Genomic DNA, 8,366 nt, shown 5'->3' with positions numbered 1-8,366 from the left:
GAATCTCCACTAGCTCAGCCCAGTAGTTCCGAAGTAGAGGAAGTGGAGGAGGTGCAAATTATTGATCAAAATGATAATGTTGATGCATCTACGCAACAACAACCATATAGCATTGCAACAGGCAAAGAGAAGAGAGCGATCAACCGACCGCAAAGATTTGCAAACATAGTTGATGGGAATCTTCTTGGATATATGAATCCAGTGGGATTTGCTTTGGTAGTTGCAGAGACCATTGATGCATTTAAGTGTTATAGCTACTCAGAAGTTATTCAGAGTACAGAACCAAATCGATGAATTAGTGCTATGGCTAAAGAGATTGAGTCTCTTAAAAAGTTTAGGCGTTGCCTAGACTTGGTTGATGTGTGCGGTAATGGATAGAGCACTTGCGAGGCCTGAGGGAAAGGTAGAGAGACGTTGTTCCTGTTGATGAAGAGAATTCAAGCCAAGGGGAAGATTTGTTATTTGTTGCTTGAATTATTTCCTTGTATTTTTAGGAAACCCCTAATCCCTATAGGTTTAGGAAAAGAAAACCTATAGTCCTTGTCAAATTGGGAAACCTTTCTCTTATATGTTTTGGACCTTTTGAGATCTACATATATGGGTTGTAGTTGGGGATCCTTGAGATTGTATTGTGCTTTTCTTCTCATTCATAGTGGAAAACTCTCTCTGCTTTTGCCCCGAGGATTAGGCTTAGCCGAACCTCGTTAAATCCTTGTGTTGATTTTTCTTCTCTATTTGGTTTGTGTGTGTTTGTGTGCTAGTTAACCCACGATATTCCGCAACAGTTATTCTAGCGGAGGAAAAATACTAGGTGATTTCTTACTATATGTCCAAGCGTTGCTGGAAAGAGTTACCTAGTACCTGTGCTGGTGGGAGATAGCAGACGCACCATAAAATAGGCGAGGTGCATGCAAGCTGGCCTGACACCACGGTTATAAAAAAAAAATGCTGAAGTTACTTATGATAACAGAAATAGTGAGTCTAGTTGGAGGACAAAATCAAAGTGTATTATGGAAAATACCAAAAGAGCAATTCACCTCATCTATTTATTAAATTTAGGTAGAAATATCAAAAGAGCAATTCACCTCGTCTGTTTATCTTTAGGTAGAAAATGTTGAAAATAAAAATTGCCAAGGGAGTTGGTACCATAAGTGATCAACGTCAAGTAACTCCACATAACAAAATTGTTCACATGAGAATGTTATACTACAATACTACTACATGCTAAAAGCCAAAGAAGCTTCTATGGATGTACAATAAACAGAACATGGTTCTATCATATGACACAAAAACCCAATCTGCAAGTTGAAGAATGTAACTACTCAAGGGTAGACAGCAGAAGAAGGCAATTGTTTTCTTAACATAAATGATGTATACTAGAACTTACAATTGTAAACAAGCACATAAACAAAAATGTGAGTATGTTGGGATAGTCGAACAAAATTTCAATTCAATGCCTAGTAGGTGACATGTCCTACTCTGCTTTTTGGGACACTGACTTCACATTGTAGCACCCAATTGATGGCCAACTTACCTGCAAAATTACCTCAAATATCAAGATTAGTCAGTTTTGGAAAAGGAAATAATTGGACCACCAATATTTGGATGATAGTTTAGATAGTTGTCAACTCCTAATGTTTCCCATGCCTATGTTACTAAATTAGTTTAATTTGTCATTTCTCTTATTTATCCTTCCAGTGACGAGAGGGAAGACGTTGGTGCACTTATTCCTTACTAGATTTTGTAGGAAATGGCTTGTGATATTCCATGTTACACTAAATATGTTTGGATTGTTGAAGTGTTTTATATGGCTTTAATATACAACTACTTGACAAACTCAACACAAAGTGTTCTACAGAGTGTTATGGGGACTTTGAGAAAGGACAACAAGGTATTTTAAAAGCACCATATTCCCAGAAAGAGCAAAACATGCTGCCTTGGGCTTTTGTTTATGATGAAGAAATAGACCATTACCATGTAGTTTTTCACCAGAAAGTGAGGAAAAAATTGGCTCATCACAAATGTTATCACTTTATTTTCCTTGTTCAGCATTTCATATTTTTCTCTGTTCCCTTCCTAGCTATTGTCGCATTGCGAGTCTATGAGAAGATTTTTAGCTCAACAATGAGTTAGCATGTCTCACTATTTTCCTCAATGGTTCTTTCTATGAACGCTCAGAGGAGAAAAACTGGGACATAATACGAATCTACAGTCAGGTACTTCAGTTGCTTCTGTATGACTACGCTATCACAAAATAAGCATCCCACTCATTTATGTCATAACCCTAATTCAACCAAGTGCTATACGAAATTATTTACAAAATAGAAATCGATGAAGCAACAACCGTATCAGCTTGAACAGAGAAATCTATGCTAACAAAAATTAAGCAGTAGAAATAAATTATTCACTAATATGAAGAGGTTATAGTAGTTTAGTTTAGACAAGTTTGAAAGAGTCATAGAGAGGACAAAAACAGCAGCTTATCACGGCACTTGAAAATTGAAATTGCAATGTCATCAAACTGGAGTTGGATATAGTCACAATCCACTTTCACTCAGCAATTCTCAGGAACTTCAAAATGAGGAAGCAATAGAAGACATACCCTGTATACAAGATGCATGTCCGTAGTATCGACAGTGTACCAATTTCACAGCCTCAACAAAGTTTGCCCTGATAAAATAGAACTAGTTCAGAAACTTCAGAATTCTTAATCAAATATCAAAAACTAGTTTCTTACTTCTTCTATCAAGTTCGGCAAGTTTATTCTCGCCCCTGGTCAAGGTCTCATTTTTTTTTCAAAACCAATTCAGCAGATACAAAAGAATCAAATAAGTACCAATTCGTAAGGACTATTCTAATTCAACATTCGGCATCGCACAGAATTTTCGCCGTTCCAACTCCAAACTCTATTTCTGTAGTAATTGAGAGCAAGAATTTCAATAATAATATTGCTTCAATATTATTTGTAAGCGTATACACGGATTGACTTGAGTCGTGCTGGGCACTGACTATTTCAGCAATGTGAAATGTTTCCCCAGGATTAAACAAGCCTGTCTTTATTTAATTTAGAGGATACAGGAATCGACAACATATTTATATTACAATAATCCAACAAGATTGAAAAGAGAATAGGACAAAGTAAATTTATAAGAAAAATTGGAAATAAGAGAAGCTAAGAGAGAAAGAGAAGAAGGCTAAGTAGAAAAGCACTTGTGATGGTTGATAAATTGTGCAGCCAAATGATGGCAATTTATAATTGTAATTGCATGTAACTTTGTTGTGCATGGCAAGAAAGTGGCTGATCAAGTTTGCCACTTGTTACACTTCTTTTGCCATTTAACATAGCCTTCTAGAATGGCTAAGACACTTGTCCAAAACCTTTAAAATATTGCCATAATTTTAACTTCAACGTGAGGAAGATTGACTCCCGAAATGAATTCGGGTGAGTCCACCAGAAATCTAATCTCCAGTAGCACCATGACGGGAAGTGCACAAATTGCCGCTTTTGGGACCCCCTGTCTAAATATATACGAAATTTTACATGAATTTTTCTACCCGGTATATATAGATTATACACATATTATATATGAATTTTATATATACTATACATCCGTCAGGCATCAGCTATTTTTAGTTTAAGAAATTAGGTGGGCAGTTATTTGGGTCAATTTTTTTATTGATGACAATTTGGGAATTAATCCTGAGATTATCAATTTTACTGTTTTATCCTAAAATAACTTATAATGGGATTACCATTCAACCCCTTGATAGGTATAAGTTATTCAGTATAATTTTTAATCCTGAAATAACTTAACCCAAGAACAGTAACCCAACAAAGGATAAGACTTTTATTCCGAAATTATTTTTACTACAAACGACCCCTAACCCCTTAATATTTAGCCGCTTCACAATCAAAGTTTAGACTTCAGGTATAAGGTTTTAAAATTTAGATATTTGAAGTTTGAACTATCAGATCTTAAAGTTTGAATGTTGATTTAGAACTTAGGGTATAAGTTAGGCTCTAGCTTCAAACCCGAAATTTGGTTTTGACTATTCGAATTTCAGATAACAAGGATGAAGTAAGATTCTGACAATTTAAAATTTCAGATGTATGGTCTGAAGTTTGAATATAAACTAAGTATTTTAAATGGTAGTATGTTTGTATCATCATTGTTTATTCCCTATTGTGCTTCTTTTTCCTCTTTTTTCTTGATAAAATATATTTTGCATACAGTCCTTGGACTTTCTTATAATTTTTTCTTCTTAGTTTGTGTTTTACTTTCATTCTCATGGCATAACTATTCTCTACAATGCATTTTTGAAATAAATCTATCGTCGTAGTTAGTTTTCAAATCAAAGGTTTAATTTGGTAGGCTTTTGAAATTGAAAAGAAAGTTACAAGCGAGGAACATTGTGAGATTAGATTCAAAAGAAGAAAAACGATGAGCAATCTGACATTGGCTAAAATTTTAAATAGAGTGTGCTCAAAGCGGCAACCAAGTCATCTTTACCATTATTGATTAGTAATTCTTCCCACCAACGGATTTTTACCTAAATGTACTACATTAGAAACTTATTTATCCTCACTGTTTAGGTTTTAACTGTATTACAAGTTGATATACAATTTACCAATTACATATAAATTAGTATTTGTTACATCTTGCGTTTTCGTACGTTAAAGCTTCGTCGTAAGTTAATCGACGTAGACTCGGGGATGAGATTATTTTTGAGGTTATAAGTATTTATGCTATTTATAAAAGAGGATAAGTAAGTGCCGTGAAAGTTAAAGGTAAACGAATAAAAAAAATGAGTTTTGTTGAAGGTTGTCGATTTGGAAGAAAATACGGTCCGAGCTATAATACCCGGCATTTATGGACTAGTGCCATACAAGGTACCACATGACCATGAAAATAGGATACATAAAGTGTGTTAAAAGTGAGTAGTATTTTAAGTAATTTGAAATCATTCTTAATTATGTGGATAATTGATTAATTATTGATTAATGGGAGATTAAGAAGTTAACTAAGAATTAGTGGATAATTAATTAAGATCCTTGAATAAGACCAAGGAACCCCTTAACGTGGCAGCCAACAAAGCCAAAAGAATTTGACCCTTAAGTTCACATATAGGTGGCCTAATTAGAGGCCTTTAGGAAAGGATTAGTCATCCTAGTGGGGCCCACACCGAAAGGTTAAAGGTAACCTTTCTAATGCACAAAATCTACTAGATTAAGAAGGAAAGCTTCAGCAAAGGTAATGGTTTGCAAATAGCAACGTAGTTTCTTCAAATATTTCATACGAATACCATTAAATACTATAGCAACGTGGGATTTGCGATTCTAAGGGAGTACGGTACAATCTTTCTCAAGAATATCATACGGTTTGTTCTCTATTTCAATCTCGCCGTTACGTGTTTCGTCGCAATTGGCGTGTGTTAGAAGGATTGTCAAGAGAATCGATTCAGGTATGTTAAGGCTATGCGTTCTTTCTTTTTGGCATGATCCAAATGATACAAACGAAACGAGCAAACGCACAGCTTTCATAGATGACTCTATTCATAGAAGTACAAGGGGTGTCTATGTTCTTGATTCCCCATGTGACATATTATTATATCTTCTGTTCACGAGTCTCAGAAAAATACGTAGTTGATAAAGTTTATCCGAAAGGTATATTAATTTTATTAACATATTTTTATGCATTTCATTCATTTATTCATGTACATTGACCCATGCCCAGATGGCGTTATATACGCGTATATTATATGTATAGGGGATATGAGAAAAAGGTTACGACGTTATATACGCACCACTACCTGATCAACTGGTATATGTTGATGATTTTGCCCACAGTGGCCGAGATGATATGATGGGATGCCCTCAATGGCTTGATGATGTTATGTACATCTATACCTATGCATGACACGACATTTACATGCACTTGCATGACATTATAAATGTTTCACGATTTACAAAGTTATTTGGACTTACAGGCGAAATTCTTTATTCCATGCTTCATCTATGCCTTTTATGTACTGATTTTCATCCCTTACATACTCAGTACATTATTTGTGCTGACGCCCTATTTCCTGGGGCCTGCGTTTCATGCCTGAAGGTGCAGGTAGACAAGCTGACGGTCCCTTTCTTAGGATCCTTGATCAACGAAAGTTGGTGTGCTCCATTTGATCCGGAGCTGCTTTGGATTTTGATACGATATGTTTGTATACATATATGGTTATGACGGGGCCCAGTCCCGTCCATGTACAGTTGTATATTCTATTAGAGGTCTGTAGACAGTTATGTATGGTTGGATAGTATGTGGCCTTTGCCGGCTTCCAGTTTTGGATATATAGTTGTCTGTAGCAGCCTTGTCGGCTAGCCCTACGTATTCCGCACGTATATGTATATATGTCTTTTGGACAGAGTCCCTCACACATGTTATTCTCGTAATTCAACAGATGTTATTCATGTTTATATCTTAGACGCATGCTTAAGGGTGTTCGACAGGTAGGACTCGGGCACTTGTCATGGCCCATCGGTTTGGGTCGTGACAAAAGTGGTATTAGAGCAGTTCTATCCTAGGATTGTCTACAGACCATGTCTAGTAGAGTCTTGTTTATGGGTGTGTTGAGCACCATACTTATAGACAGAAGGCTACAAGACATAAAGGATGTCATCCTCCCTTCTTATCTTAGATCGTGCGATATAAGAATTCATTTTCCTAACGATATGTTATGTTTTCAGCGATGCCTCAGAAGACTACAGCCTCCCAAAAGGGCAAGTTCATGGTAGGTGAGACTACTAGTCGAGCGCCACGAGTTACCAGGGCTTGGGGAGAGTCTCATAGTGAGTTTCCATCTCAGACTTCGCATACCTTGCCCTCTCCAGAAGAGCTCCGAGGGGCACCAGCTCCAGCGCTCGCCCCTGTACGTCCATCTCCTCAGCCAGATGCACCGGGTCAGGAGATAAGAGATGCTATTCAGCTATTAACTCAATTAGTGGCCGCACAGGCTCGACGTTAGGAAGTAGGTATTGGTCTTGCAGATAGGTCCGTCAGTGCGAGGTTTGTGATTTCATTAATTTGGACCCTCAAGTATTCACTGGAACAGATCCAAACAAGGACCCTCAAGTATTTATCGATAGAATGCAGAGGACTTTGAGGGTGAAGGCCACTGCGACTGAGTCAGTTGAGCTAGCTTGCTATAGACTTTAAGATGTTGCAGTTAATTGGTATGAGTCTTGGGAATTGCCCAGAGATGAGGATGCCCCTCCAACAGTATGGAAGGAGTTTACATAGGCTTTTCTTCGTCATTATCTGCCACCAGAGCTTAGACGGTCCAGAGCTGATAGGTTCTTGATCCTTCGGTAGGGTAACATGAGTGTTCGAGAGTACAATATTCAATTTGATTCGTTTGCTAGGTATGCTCCCACTATTGTATCTAAGATGGAGGATGGGGTTCACGGGTAATAGGGTTAGAGACGCACTTGCTTAACAATTGTATGTCGGTCTCACTTCAGGAAGACATGGATATTTCTCGTATTCAGGCATACACTCAGGGTGTAGAGGAGCGTAAGCAGGAGCAGAGGGCCGATCGTGAGCATGATAGGGCCCAGATTAAGAGAGCGAGGTCTTCGGGTCCTTCTGGGGAGTTTCGAGGTGGTTAGAGGCAACAATACCCGAGGTATCCAGCCCAGCCATCGGCTAGCACACCCCATCAGTTTGCCGGTGGGAGATTTGATTGTTCCACATATTCAGGGCCTCAAGCTCTCAGCATAGGGGCGAGTCAAGTCAGATGAAGCCGCCCTTGCCACGGTGTGCTCAGTGTGGCAAGCAGCATGCCGGGCAGTGCCGTATGGGGTTGGGTGTTTGTTATACTTGTGGTTATCCAGGCCAAGTTATGAGGTATTGCCCGACGAGAAGTAATGCAAGCATACCTCAGCAAGCGGGATCTGTAGTTGGTTCATCATCATCAGTACGCCCCCTGGGCAAGGTTCACAAGCACCAATCGGTCGTGGTAGAGGCAGAGGCGGAGCATCTAGCTCAAGCGTCCCCTTAGAACCGCATTTATGCATTAGCAGGACGACAAGATCAGGAGTCGTCACCTGATGTTGTTACAGGTATATTATCAGTCTCCTCATATGATGTATATGCACTGATTGAACCAAGTTCCACCTTATCATATGTTACTCCGTTGGTTGCTGGTATGTTTGGAATAAAACCTGAGTTGGTTAAACCTTTTGAGGTATCCACACCTGTTGGGGATCCGGTGATAGCTAGGCGGGTATATAGAGGTTGTATAGTAGTAGTTCATAGTCGATCTTCAGTAGCAGACCAAATCGAGTTAGATATGGTATAAATTGATGTTATGAT

The 8,366-nt window shown here is 38.3% G+C and overlaps 1 long non-coding RNA gene across 1 annotated transcript; it reads right to left on the bottom strand.

The window, feature by feature from the left end:
* Nucleotides 1-1,177: 1,177 nt before the first annotated feature.
* Nucleotides 1,178-3,173, bottom strand: LOC109208736. The gene is made up of 3 exons (XR_002065244.1): nt 2,738-3,173; nt 2,603-2,670; nt 1,178-1,534 (listed from the first exon to the last, which is right to left on the bottom strand). It is a non-coding gene; the product is annotated as an uncharacterized LOC109208736 (long non-coding RNA).
* Nucleotides 3,174-8,366: the final 5,193 nt, after the last annotated feature.

The sequence above is a fragment of the Nicotiana attenuata genome, unplaced genomic scaffold, assembly GCF_001879085.1.
Source record: "Nicotiana attenuata strain UT unplaced genomic scaffold, NIATTr2, whole genome shotgun sequence".
Taxonomy (NCBI): Eukaryota; Viridiplantae; Streptophyta; class Magnoliopsida; order Solanales; family Solanaceae; genus Nicotiana; species Nicotiana attenuata.
The sequence above is the reverse complement of the archived record's forward strand: the minus strand, read 5'-3'. Positions and strand labels throughout refer to the sequence as shown.